This window comes from Carya illinoinensis, chromosome 4 (genome assembly GCF_018687715.1).
Source record: "Carya illinoinensis cultivar Pawnee chromosome 4, C.illinoinensisPawnee_v1, whole genome shotgun sequence".
NCBI classification, from domain to species: domain Eukaryota; kingdom Viridiplantae; phylum Streptophyta; class Magnoliopsida; order Fagales; family Juglandaceae; genus Carya; species Carya illinoinensis.
Window position 1 is genome coordinate 27805584 of NC_056755.1, and position 14905 is coordinate 27820488.

The 14905-nt window shown below is 40.9% G+C and overlaps 1 pseudogene; it reads right to left on the bottom strand.

Annotated features, from left to right (window-relative positions):
• Window positions 1-628: 628 nt before the first annotated feature.
• LOC122308348 lies at window positions 629-14886 on the bottom strand (annotated as a pseudogene).
• Between the last annotated feature and the right edge of the window lie 19 nt (window positions 14887-14905).

The window sequence follows — 14905 nt, forward strand, 5'->3', positions numbered from 1 at the left end:
AGGCAAAGGTTGTGGCCGGTTAACCACCACATCTAAAAAGCCCCTCCGAGAGCCAACTCCAGCAGCATGCAACGAAGAAGAGAGAGCCACAGCAGCCACCATTTCAGGCACCCCCAGTGGCTGGCCAGTAGTGGACGAGAACGGCGCTACAGGGTTTTCCATGCAAACCCTAGGGTTACGTACTTCCTAGAGAGAAACCTGCCACGTCATTGAATTTTCTTTTACGCCATAATTTATCAGTTAATATAAGATATGTGGCTGTTAAAACACAATCATTCCAATATTCAAGAGGGAGACCAGCTTGAAATTTTAAAGCACAAGCCACATTAAGTAAGTGTTGGTCCTTTCTCTCCACAATTTCATTTTGTTGAGGGGTGGCAACACAACTTGTGTTATGTATAATCCCTTTGTTATTAAAAAAACTCTTTCATTTGGAATTCTCCTCCATTATCACTTCTTAAAATTTTGATTTCAAGGTCAAATTGAGTTTCAACCAAATTTGCAAAGGATTCTATGCTTTTCCTAGTTTCTACTTTAGTGTGAAGAAGGTATAGCCATGTGCTTCGAGTGAAGTCATCAACTAATGTGAGAAAATACTTAGAGCCATCATAGGCAGGGGCAGAACAACGTCCCTAGAGGTCACAATGCACAATTTCAACAGGTCATGAGGTTTTATGTGTGCTGTGAGGAAATGGAAGTCTATGAAATTTTGTCAATGGACAAATGTAAGAAGACTTTGTATTAATAGTAGAAATGTTGTTCTTTACAATAGGATCTGTAATCAGATTTAAAACTGCAAAGGAAAAATGGCCTAGTGGACAATGTCATAGGTCAGTGATACCAACAGTATTTAAAACAAAAGTTGTGACAAAATTCTGGACATTTGAGAGGTGTGAAAGTGTGGTGATCAGAGTGGAAGGAAAGACATCAGTGTTAAGCAAGTAGTATAGGCCATTCCTCACCTCACACTTCCCAATCGTTGTCCAAGATAAAAGGTCATGAATGAGATAGAAATCATAGAAGAAAACTAGACAGCATGTGAGATTGGCAGCCGATTTCTTGGCTAAAATTAGATTAAATTTAAAAGACGAGGCACATAAACTTCTGGGAGACAAATTAAGGGTGTTAACTAGATAGTGCCAGTGTGTGTAACAAGAACATTGGTTCCATTTGGCAATTTAACAGAATGTGAAACAGTGGCAGTAATTGTGGTGAGGCCATATGGTATGTTGCACCAATATCGATGATCCAAGGGACATCTTGAGATGACAAATTGTTGTGTGCACAAGTGGATAAACAAAGAGAGATACCAGAGATATGTGAAGTCGAAGTGGTGGAAATGTTGGACTGAATCTGATTAGCAGAGGGTTGAACAGCAATGGAAAACTCCCTTGGCTGAAGTAAAGCCATTAATTGCTGGTACTGAGACTTATTTATACCTATGCGACCATCACTGATGTCATCAAGGTCAGGGGTATGGGGTAAAAAAAATTGAGCAGCAAGAACATTAGAACCTTGGGAGTTGTTGAATAATTGGTGTCCAGGTGGGTAGTCTTTGAGCTTGTAACATATCTCCATTGTGTGGCCAGATAAATGACAATGGGAGCATACAGGTGCCTTAGCAGTACAAGCCTTGAAACATGTTTCAAAAGAGTGTCTTGTCATTTTGTAGTGGGTGCAGTAGGCTCTTTCTTTCTTGGGTTTGAATTGAGGTGAGTATTTGGCAGGGTTTGGGAATGTCTAATGGCAAAAGCCATAGAGTCAGGTGAGGGGGAATTAGAGATGAGTTGATGATTGTGTTCTTGTTGTTGAATGAGGGAAAACACTTCGGTAATGGTAGGTAAGGGATCTAAAAGTATGATTTGGTCTTAAACAGGAGAATAAATGTCATGCAAACCCATCAAAAATTGAAAAACACAATCATGCTAATAATGGTATGAGAGGATTTGTATAGATCCACAATTACAAACTAGAATGGAATCATAAATTGACAATTCATCCGGAATGGTTTTTAGCTTGCCAAAGTAAACACTTACAGTGTTGGTTTCTTGGAGAAGGCTAGCTAAGGTCTTCTTGAGTTGGTAAATGCGAGGCCCGTTTTGTTGAGAAAACCAATCCTGGAGATCAAGCCAAATGTCACGGGCATTATCAACAAATGCAATGCTAGATTTGATGGAGGGGATTATAGAGTTTTGAAGCCATGAAACTACCATATCATTGCGGTGTTCCCAGAGGTCATGGAGAGGGTCTTCTAGGTCAATGGATTGAGGAATAGTGCTAGTGATGAAGCCCAATTTGTTTTTAGCACAAAGGACTCGTAGCATTGCACATGACCAAGTAGCATAATTATCACTGGTGAGCAAATCAGGGACCAAAATCATAATAGGATTGTCACTTGTATCCAAGTGAAATGGATTGATAGGATTAATTAGGTTCAAGAATCGGGTCATATTTGTGGCAAGGGGAGTGTTTGAGTTATTGCCTGAATGGACTAAGGGGTTATGGGGGCTGTTTGAGGAAGAGTCATCGGAATCTTCCTGGAAATCCTCCATGAATGGGTGCTTTCAGGCTCTCGATACCAAGTAATACTCCAGAGAAGAAGAAGTATAGAGAGCATATGCACGAAGGATGGAAAAAGTATATTGTATATTCCTCTTAAGATCAAAGGCTCGATACATACTGACCCTCATATACACGTTCTGTCTAACAAACTAACCGAAAGCATACCAAAAATAGAAGCCAACTAATAAAGGAAAAATATCTACCAAAAATGAAAAGAGTAATAATTAAAAGCAAGGAAAACAGAATATATGTACAAATCATCCCTTTCCAGATTTGAGACTTCTAGCTAAACGACTTGTAGTTGTTGTAGAAGTGAGACAACCTATAGCTTGGCCATATGCAGTGTGTAGTAGAAATATATATCTTATATTAGCCTATACATATATTAATGCTCAATTTGTAGTGTCACCATCAAATTATAAATTTGTTCGATCAATAGGTACTTCAATTCATTTTTTTCCAAATCACAAAAGTACTGACAGCACTCCCACCCTTAACAAAAACAATTGACATGATGTTGTAACTTGAATAGGCATGTATTATACTTGAGCAAATGCTCTTCCAATATTACCTTGCGTCAATTTTTTTTGTACTAAGAGATACATAAAATAATTTTAGAATATGAGCAGGTCTATAGTCTCAGGCTTTGACGAGGTCAACATCTTGATCAGTGCGTGGTGTCTTTCTTGTACAAATGCTATGTAAATTTCTTTTTCACTGGAAGAGAAATTGATTTGTGATTTTGACTTGGTAGTTCTTTATATATTGGTTGGATTTTGGTTCTTGATGTAAGCACATCAGATGAATCATAGCTAATGAATCAAGAGTTAGAGAAGACTACAACCTTAAGACATCAAATGAATCGTATGTAATAGCAAGTGAAATTTGCACAAAAACACATAAGCCGTGGTCACACCCACAAAAGACTACCTTGGATCTAACTCGGTAATCGAAACCTCGTATTGACTCATTGGCCTGCAAGCAGTGTCCAGTTTCATTGATGTGGCCAATGGAACCCCATTTTGCACAAAACTTGTTGGTTGTGTGGGCAAAGGAAGAGCAATGGAATTGCTATTAAGCATAAGAACAACTGAAGCCATGTCTAGTCTGTCGGCAACATTTGCTTGAACACACAGCAATCCAATTTGAATACATCGTGTCATTTCGCTCAGTGGACCACTCCTCAATGTGAGATCTATGAGATTCGCAGCTGTCCCCTCTCTCCAGTTTTTCCAAGCCTAAAGATATACATTAATTCACGCATACATGTCAAAGAAAATAGTTTAGAATATTACTGATTTTCACTTTAACAAAGAGCAGAGGCCGTCTAATAATTTATGTATACACTCACATAGCTTAGAAGGTACTCTATATTCTCCCCTTCACGGAAAGATGTAATTTTTTGACCACTTACAATCTCTAGCATCAGTACACCAAAACTAAAAACATCTGACTTGATCGAGAATTGCTCAAGCATTGCATATTCCGGTGCCATATATCCACTACATATAAATATTAATAAACTCAACGTCAATTTGATGGCAGTAGAGCTTTGGTTATTATTTTCAATTGATTTGATTTCCATCTCTTTATATGCCTTTCTTGATGCAAATAACCAATATAAATCAATCATATAGAAAATGCAAAATTGTAGTCATTAGCTCTAGCCTATTTGGATATGTATATATACTTACTAGGTCCCCACAATTCTGTTTGTATTGCCTTCAGTCTGATCTAGTACACACATCCTTGCCATGCCAAAATCTGAAATCTTAGGATTCATTTCTATATCTAATAGAACGTTAGCAGCTTTGAGATCACGATGAATAATCCGAAGTCGAGAATCCTCGTGAAGGTATAAAAGCCCTCGAGCAATGCCTTTTATAATTTTATATCTACTCGCCCAATCTAGATTTGCACTCTTCTTGGGATCTACATATGCATGGAATTGTACGTACTCAGTCAAATATTAAAAATTTATAACCTTTTAAGGAAATGAATGAAAATATCTTCATCCCAATGTAAACATAGAATGCAATGGTACCAAATATATGGTGATCGAGGCTTCTGTTAGGTACGAACTCATACACAAGAAGTCGTTCATTCCCTTCCAAGCAAAATCCAAGAAGCCTTACTAGATTTCGGTGTTGGAGCTACGCCACTAATACAACCTCATTCTTGAATTCCAAATTTCCTTGTCCAGAGTTTTTTTATAGTCTTTTTACTGCTATCTCTTGTCCATTGGGAAGCTTACCCTGAATATGTGAGAGAATAAGGCACAAAAAGAATTCGAATGAGTTTTCAAGAACTAAATACAATGGTATGACATACCATATTGCTTTCATACCTCATAAACGGGCCCAAATCCACCTTTTCCAACCTTATTTGCATTAGAAAAGTCGCATGTGGCAGCTTTAATAACGTCGAAATCGAATTGCAAGGATTCCAAGCTTTCAATTTCATCCATGGCTTCAGAAAGGAAACGGTAGCCGGGTTGATATATATGAATGATTTATTAATTTGCTCAATATAGAAAGCATACAACAAGGTATGGCATCTAATTTGATTTGTGGATTCATATCTCTGATAACTAATAACAGAGAGTGGAACCATTTACAAGAAAAAAAAAACATTTTATTTTTCCTCAAAACCCAGTGTACACATTATGCAAGTGAAAAAAGAAAGTCATGAGTTTTTGGAACAGTTATATAATATAGGAAAATAGCCTTCAAAATCTCAAAAATAACGAGGAATACAAGATGTCAAAAACCATGTTGTACTTACTTTCAAAATGATCCTTGCGCTTCCTCACTCTTATAAATAAATAAATAAATCATACTGATGACCAGTACAATAACAACAAGAGTGGGCACAACAATGATGACGGCAATTCGAGTTGTGTTTCTCTTAGTTCCTGCAAAAACCAAAAGCGCGCTATTTTTGAAAGGCAAGCCAACTACAAATTAACTTGAAATAGTCAAATTAATTTGTCTCACAAATCACAACTTATCACGTACAACATATATAATAAAGAAATAACTCCAAAACATAAACGAAAAAAGGAAAAGATATGACTGGACTTCATTTATAAGAATTAATAAAGAAAATCACAATTAGAAGAAAAAGGAAGATATGCTATTTATGAGTTACTATTCATCCCACACTCCACACTTGATGTGGCTTTTATTTTACTCTTTTCTTTTTCTTCCTTTTATGTCTGAGAACCTTTCCAAGGCAGGGCCCTTTAGACCCATCCCTATAGAGTAAATCTTAGTCATGTGCACCGCAGTCTCGAAATTTGCCTACACAAAACTAATTAAATTGCTGGCTTTTTACTAGAGGGTGTGGCTCCAAAAGATTGTTTGCATCCATAAAGTGATGAACCTTAGATCTTGGAAGGAGTGATATCCCAAGACCAAGGCCTTCACCACTTGGGACAACCCCTTGGGGTTATTTTATTTTTATTTTTCTTTTCTTTTCCTCCTCGGCCTTGGTACAAGACGAATGCAAGGTCCAAAGACCCCTATACTACACTAGCCGAGCCTATCCAGGAGCGGAGGCCAGATACCCGCACATAGAGAAACTCACCTTCGCCTTAGTGGTGACCACCGGAAAACTCCACCCATACTTTCAAACCCACCCAATCAAAGTTCTCACTAAGACCCCCCCTGAAGAAGATCCTGCAAAGGTCGGATGCCTCAAGCCACCTCATGAATTGGGCCTTGGAGTTAAGTGAATTCAACATCCAGTACGCATCGCGAACTTCAATCATAGGGTAGGTGTTGGTGGATTTCGTGCCACAGTTCAAAGGCTTTAGCAAGCCTTTGCAGCTTGTCTTGCTGGGCTAGAGAGGGAGTGGGAGTGCATATAGTTATAGATGAGGGCGAAGAGCATAACTATGCTATCAAACTGGTGTTCAAAACTACAAACAATAAGGCAGAATACGAGGTGTTTTTCTTTAGCCTGACGCTCGCTAGGTCCTTAGGTGCTGAGGAAGTAGAAATATGAGCTAGCTCCCAGGTAGTGGTTATCCAAGTATGAGGGGAATTCGCAACAAAGAGCGAGAAATTGAAAAAGTATTTAATGCTGATAGAGGCTGGGCGCACCAACTTCAGGTACTTTCAGATTCAGCAAATTCTGACGGCCAAAAACCACAAGACAAACAAGCTGACAAGATCAGCATCTGAACAAGAGTGCCCTTCTCCCAGAGAAAATAGTGTTCAGGAACGTCGAGAGTGCTGTGGGAATTGAGGCAATGGAGGTTGAACCAAGAGCATCGGAATGGGCGCTAGACATAATCAAATATTTGGACACCAATGAGATGCTCGACGATAGGTGAGAAGCCAGGAAGATCAGGACCAAAGTAGCACGATACATCATAGTCGATGGAATCCTATATTGAAGGGGGTATTCCACACCCCTCATGAGGTGGATCTCATTTGAAAAGGCCCAATACTTGTTAGTAGAGATACATAACAGAATCTACGGCAACCACTCCGGAGGAAAGATGGTGGCAGGCAAAGTAAGTGGGTGGGATACTATTGGTTGCATGCCCTTAAGGATGCCGAGGAATATGTGTGGAAGTGTAAAAGGTGTCAAGAATACTTCAGGGTGCGCCATCGCTCGCTGGAAGAATTGATATCCATCACCTCGCCCTAACCCTTTGCCTAGTGGGGAGTCGAACCTGGTGGGCCCCTCCCCCCGGGCAAAGGGGGAGTGAAGTTCATGATGGTCACGGTAGACTATTTCACCAAGTGGGTAGAGACTGAGGCAATGGCAACAATCACAATGAGCAACATCACACGTTTTCTACAAAAGACCATCTTTTGTAGGTTCAGCATTCCTCGTAGCATCATCTTATACAACGAGAGACAATTCGACTTTGGCCACTATCGATACTGGTGTTGGGACTTAGGAATCAAATTCTGCTACTCGTCTCCAGGACACCCCTAGTCCAATGGGCAAGTGGAAGCGACTAACAAGACTCTAATAGGGATACTTAAGAAGAAGCTTAGTGACAGCAAGAGCGCTTGGGTGGAGGAGCTCCCTACAATTCTGTGGGCATATCAGGTCATGGTGAGGACGCCAACGGGAGAAACCCCATTTACCCTTACTTACAGCCACTTGGCAATAATGTCGGTCAAAGTTGGGATCCCCACCTACAGGGTACAACCAAAGTTTTGAAATTTATTCTGTTCTGGCCGGAATAGTCAGAATTTTCCGTATCGAAACAGTGACCAGCATGGGGTAGGTCATTGTTCCGTACTAGATCAAATTCTGACCAGTTTTGGTCCATTTAGGCTGGATTTCAATATTCTGGCCAAAATAAAGATTTTGGTCTAAAATGAATAGAAATAGAGAGATAAAGTGAAATCAATGGTTTTTGTGTAAATCAACTCAACAATAGGGACAAATTGGTATTTGTATGGTCAACTACCCTCATTTTCTTCCCCCCCCCCCCCCCCCCCCCAAAAAAAAATTACATGATTACTGTCCAAAATCTCTCAAAATCTCCCCAAAAGGCTAAAAGCCTATTAGCCTAAAAGCAATGCAATCATGATTCATGCCTCTTGCCTGTTATTTGTTCTCGTTAACATTTATGCATTTTTTTTTCTTTTCATGCAGACTTCAGCATTCTATTACATGCTAGTTTTTGATATTTTGTTTTATATAACATTTTTTATTTTATGTCTATCCTGAAATGGTACACCAAAACGTACCCGTTCTAAAATATTCCATTCTAGTGCCTCAACTGGAATGCTCTCCAGAATGGATTTCAAAACTTTGGGTTCAACACTTCAAGCAAGACTCCAATGACAAATGACTCAAAGAACAACTTGAACTGTTGGAAGAAGGCTTAAGGTGGAGGTAAGAACGGTCGTCAATAAAAGAAGGGTGGAGTGATGCTTTAACAAGAGAGTAAGCCCGAGACGTTCAAGGTTAGGGACCTCATGCTGAAGCGGACTAGAACCACTACCCTAGACGAGGGGAAGCTCGACCCTCATTGGGAAGGCTCCTACATGGTCATCGCCAACAACCGCTCAAGCTCCTACTAACTCCTAGACCCAGGGAATGAGCTGCCACACCAATGGAATGCTGAATATTTACAAATGTTTCAGCGTTAAATACTTTATAATTTGTAATTTAAATTCCAATGATTGACAGTGCAAACTCATGTAATGGAAGTGTGGTTTCTCAAGAATAAAGTATGTAAACTCCTCATCTCCACCAACGAAAATATCTATTAGCAAAATCCAAGCAATTACTTACTTCCCCATGAGGCACCAAAGGGATGGGTGCAATGCCTCGGGCTACTATGTCCCTTCCACGGTTGAGTGCGGGCCAACCCTTAACTGCTCGACAATTTACCTTCCTTATGAGCGTCAACAAGAGGGAGCGAGTTCGATTCCAAACTGTTTGAATAGAATACCTCCTCGCGAGGGTCGACAGGTGGGACCAGCCCACACGGTGGCCCTACCTCCCCCACGGAGGAGAACGGATCCAGCCTCATGGCTACACAACAACTTACTCTGACCTCCACCAAGATGAAGAGTGGGTTCAACACCAACTTGACCTTCACTTACCTTCCTTGTAACGTCAACAGGCGAGGAGAGGGTCCAATCCCAAACTACCTGAATAGACTACCTACCCCTGAGGGTCATTAGGCAAGACCAGCTTCTCAACTACCCGAACAACTTACCCCGTCCCCATCACAGTGAAGTGCGGATAGCTACTTGACCATTTGACATTTACCTTCCCCATGGGGTACCAACGGGATGGGTGTAATTCCTAAAGTTACGTGATTTCTCCCACGAAGAAGTGCATGCCAGCCCCCAGCTACCTAACAACTTACCTTCCTCCTAGGAGTCAACAGGCGATAGCGGGTCCAGTCCCAGACTGCCCAAACAACCTACCCCCCTAAGAATGTCAACAGGCAAAACCAGCCTCCATGGTGGCCTAACCTCCCCCACAGACGGGAACCACTACCCGAGACGAGGGGAAGTTGGGCCCTCAGCAGTAAGGCCCCTACATGGTCATTGCCAACAACCACCCAGGCTCCTACTGGTTTCGAGAGTCCTGAGGGAATGAGCGCCACACCCGTGGCATGCCGAACATTTATGAATGTTTTATTGTTAAATACTTTGTAATTTGTAATTTACACTCCTATGATTTATAGTATAAACTCATGTAATGGAATTGTAGTTTTTCAGGAATATATTATGTAAAGTCCCTATCTCCACCAACAGAAATCTCCATTGGCAAGATCCCAACGACTACTTATCTCCCCGAGGGGCACCAAAAGGGTGGGTGGATGATTAAAGCCTTTACAAAAAGGAGAGAAATTTGCTAGATCTTCATAAAGTAAGGAATGGGGGAGTCCAAGATGGACACCTGCTCGAGAAGATCCTCGCCCCCAGAAAGATGCTCCTCAGGTGTAGGGGAGGGCACCCCTTTGAGTTTGACATCAACTGAGAGGGTGTGACCCCCGACTTGTGGAGAGGGCAATCCCGAAGAACTCTATGGAATCACATGGCGAGGAGTTACTCGCCAAGTGAAAGCTCTGTAGATCCTCTATTGCCTGGAGTGGTTAAAGAAGAAGTGTCCCCTCCCCCCCCACCCCCTTCCTTGAATGATTTGGGATGAACGTAGAGGGTTAGCATGGACCTACTGGAGAGAGGCCGCATAGCCCTAGTGACGGGGAGGTACGAGAGATGGCGTGGCCCAGAGAGGTGGCACAAACACCAACACTTTCTTTGGCAAAAATAGGCTGTTGAACGAGCACCTCGGCTGAAGATTTTCCTGGAGGGGGGATAGACACCTCGTCAGAATCAAACCTAGATGGGGATTCCCTCCTAGGTTTCTTCACTTTCCCCTTTAATGGCAGGCTTTGGGGAACACTTGCTAGTTTGGGGACCGGCCTCCGCATTGGGATGGTGCGGTCCATATAACACAGGTTGGCTGGGGGAGGTAAGTATCGCTACAAGCTGTCGTCAAATAGCAGGATGTCCAAAAGGACTTCAACTGGGTGGGCCTTCACTCAAGCGCGTAAAATCTCAATGCATTCAATCTCTTGCGTGTCACCAGGAACTTAACGACCTTGTTGTCCTTCAAAACCCCCTAAATGGCTCGGACAAGGCATTCCCAAGGGTCAGTCTGCCCGACGGGAACTCTCACCCCTTGCTGCACATGAAGAAGAAGCAACTGTGCCATCCTTTCAAGTTGTTGTAATGTGGCTCTAGACGAGCCAGCACCTGGATAGAATGGAAACTACAAGTATTCCTACTCTGCTTCATAAGGTTGTAGATGAGGAGGAACTCTAGAGTGGTAGGGTCAGGTCGATCAAACCTAGCCTCTTCTAGGCCACGTAGTAGCACATTAGGATCCTTTATGTATTAGGGTGGAGTTGAGTAGGAGCCACAACCACAAAGTCCAACATATCATGCACTGGATGACAAAACGACAATCTAAGGCTGCTAGAAAACATGGTAGGGTAGCACAACCTTGGAACCAAACCCCTCAGAATCTATAGCACCTTCGTCTAGCGATGGTACCACCAAATCGACGACACCAGACACCTCGTACTCCGTCATCAGCAACTCCAACTCACTAGGGGTTACCACCGACCGCCATGAGAAAATGTCGAATCCCTGGGCCTTTGTGGGGGCCTTTGCTAGTTCTGCAATCCCAAAGCCTCAAGGGAAACCTGCAGGCTAGGCAGGCTTAGGGTCTTTGGTGCTTTTCAGGGCAGCACGAGAAGAACTCTTCGAGGCCATAAATGTATGAGGACGAAAGGGGATTCAAGGTAGAAAGACAAGGGAAAAAGGGACTCAAGGAATGGAAAAGGAAGCAAAGGGACTATATATGGCCAAAGGAGGGGGTTTATATAGACCCCGATGACGGTTCGTATCCTGAAGTCATGGGAACACACGAGCCCCATGGAGACTGCAAGCCTGACGCAAATCCTGCAGCACGAACTGCACAAAGAGACATGGAAAGAACTGCTTGATAGCATCAATGAGGAGGGACATAATGGATGTAATCAAGTACAGGTAAGCGGGCCCCCAACCTCCCCTTACGGGCCTAGCCTTAGAGAGCTTGTGTAGGCAGGTAAGCGGTAAACACTGGGAGCCCTTGATCTACTGACAATAGGTAGAGAGGAATTGACGAAGTGTCCTTGTGATTAGGCAAATGGGACGAGAACCCACACTGCATTTATTGCGCCACGCCAAGAGGTCACACCGCATTTATGAGACCTAACTAAGGAGATAGTTGAGGTGATATGTACTCCCAAAAACCAAGTATATAAGGCAATGCCCAGGTATGAAGAAGTTTCTCTTAACTCTCTATTCACTCGAACAAAACTCTAAGGTTCGGTTTGGCCATTAAAAAAACTCAAAATTCTCATCTCATCATTACAACTTTTCCAAATACTCATATAAAATATAATAAATAATTTAATTTTTTTTAATCCTAAAAAAATAATAATATTAAAATATAATATTTAAGATTTCATCTTAAAACTCAAAATCCTCATGTAAAAATTCTCAATGTCCAAACCGAACCTAAGACAATATTGACTTTGGTATCGGAGACTCCCCGACCACAACCACAACCCCCGTCTCATGATTTTTTATTTGTATTCATAGGCCCAAGACCAAAGACCTGAGTTACTGAGAGTCCAACCCAAATGTTAACAAGGATGACAAATCCAACACTAATGCTCTAATAGGTTTCCAGAGCACATTTTTATTAATGTTGATATATATTATATTTCATATATATATTCTAGTTATTCTATAATATAATTATATACATAATTAATTTATCTATATAAGGACTATCTCGAAACGGCATGTCAAAACATATCGATACAAAAATATTTTATTCCAGTATCTTGATCTAACTCAAGATTGTATAAAACCCTTTGTCAATAATGGGATTGGAGGAGATGGACAGGAGGACTTGGTTGGGGTCGGTCTTGTACATAATATTATTAGTATAATTACACTTTTTTTAACAGAAATGGTATATGATAAAACCTGGACTGCCCTAATAACTTTGTCCAAGAGTGCAGAGAAGTAGCGCAAAATTATACATGAGGAAATTGCAAAGGGACATAATAGAGAGAAAGAAAGAAATGAGAAACTGAATTGCATATCTGTGGATTCATCATCTTACGATCTTACGACTTGAAATGTGTAAATGCATTTATAAAAAGAATTACACATGTGACTGCTACATGTTTAGTTGTTATGTCTATCTCAATACGAGTGTTGGATTTGTGAAATCTGTTTATTCTTGTAGTGACCTAATTCGACAATCTAATCTGTCAATGATTCATTAGGATTTTTTGTGGAGTTTCAATTATTGGCCAAGCCGAAGTGAACATGGACAAGCAGTTTGGGGGCAAAGCATGCAGAAAGTTCACTCAACACTTGCTCAACATGTCGCTCGAGCAAACATTAGACAGAAACTTCAAGCGAATAATCCAGTAATGGTGAAATTTGAGTTTCCACTATACAACCCTATATATGTGTAAATTATTAACAGTATGGCCGGTCTAAAACAATGTATTTCATCCCAAATTGTATTTTATCGTTCCTCAAGATAATAAAATCATTTGTAGCTCCATAGACGTAAGTCTTTTATTGAACTATTTAAATATCTATTTTATGTGAACTATTTCTTGTATTACTTTACTTTCTTACATCGTTTTTTAACAAGAATGAGTGCCAGCTAATCAATCAATATTGATTACTTTTATGATGACTAAGAGCCTATTTTGGAATACAATTATTGTCAAATATTCTCATATTATTTTACTACCATTAATTACTGTTTATAAACTATTTACTACTATTGATAGATCATCTGACTGGGTGTGTTTGGTTGTTCAACTCAATCGGACCTGCATTTTTGTCAGAAGAATCGAGGAAACAAAGACGAAAGCAACTGATTGCTAAAATGGAAAAAATAAACAATAGGATGTGTATTTCTTTTAAGGGAAATGCGGCGTACGTACACAATGGTCGTCAGCGATGGTGGCCACCGTTTCTCTAGTTTTATTTTCTTCTACTTAATAGTTAAGTGGTTATTTTTTAATAAATTTTTATTTATTTTTAAAATATTTTTATTAAATTTAAAAAAATATTTGATAAAAAACAAAAAACAGATAGAAAAAACAATATTATCCATTTCGGTTGAGGTTTCAGTGGACTCCCGCTGTGGGAGTAACACTGTCCTTTTAATTGTGATAAGGATGGCGTGATTACCTGCACTCGGAGTACTGTTGGTATTGTCTGAAGATTCAGGCGGAGAAACTGGTGGTGCTAGTGGCGACGAGCTCGACTGCTGCAACGCCTCGGCTATAGGGTTGTAGAATTGGTAGGTCTCAAACCTGAAATTACAGCTGGGGCTAACCACTCTACCTGCTGTCTTCCCACTGCAACATTGCGGGATATTTTGGAATGCCTCAGTTAAGCATGAGTAGCATTCTCTCTCAGGTAAATCAGGCGTGCACTGCACAAGTGCATATAGCGTCATGTTTTGGGGTGCAATTGTGTTATTTACTGCGTACTTACGAAGAGAACCACCTGCTGCAGCTTCATCTCTTAAGCCTTCCAACAAGGTCCTTAGAACATCATTGAACCGATCCAAATAATTGGCCGATACGTTATTCACGATCCACGTAGAGAAACTAGGACCAAAGAATGTAGGACCAGTTTCCGAGACGCCAAAAATAGAGCGATTTGAGTAGCGAAATATGCAGTAGTCGTACCATAAAATTGCCTCCTTCTGAACGGGACAGTTCTGTTTAAGAACAGACGCAGCGTTGTTGAGGCAACTGCGGCAGTCATCCGAGTTATAATCCCCTCTACAAAGTCCGATCGCGTGTACTTCGTCAGAGTTGTTGCCATAAGAGGAATTAAAGAACCCATAGTTAACTCTGGCGCCGGAGGTGAGGGAGTAGAGGATGTGATTCAGATTTTTGTCATAGCTACTGTTGGAGGTGTAGTTGCCCTTGTCGTTAAAACAGAGTTTGTGTGTTTGCGCGACGGCTTGTGCAGTTAGTATGACAATGGCGGAGAGGAGGAACAGCCATCTTGAGGAAATTGCCATGTTCCACAAAATGGACAGGTTAGTTTATGCCTTGAAGACTAGGAAGGCATTTATGAAGACCAGAGAACTAGTTGGCTGAATTTATGTTTGTGTTGGTGCCTTTATTAGAAGTTGAATAATTCAACGGACTCTGTTTTTTGACTAAAAGAAATGAAGTAGTGTAGAATTTGCATTTCCCCTTCAGCAGATGCTTATCCCCTTGGATCTCTCTCTGTTTGAAATG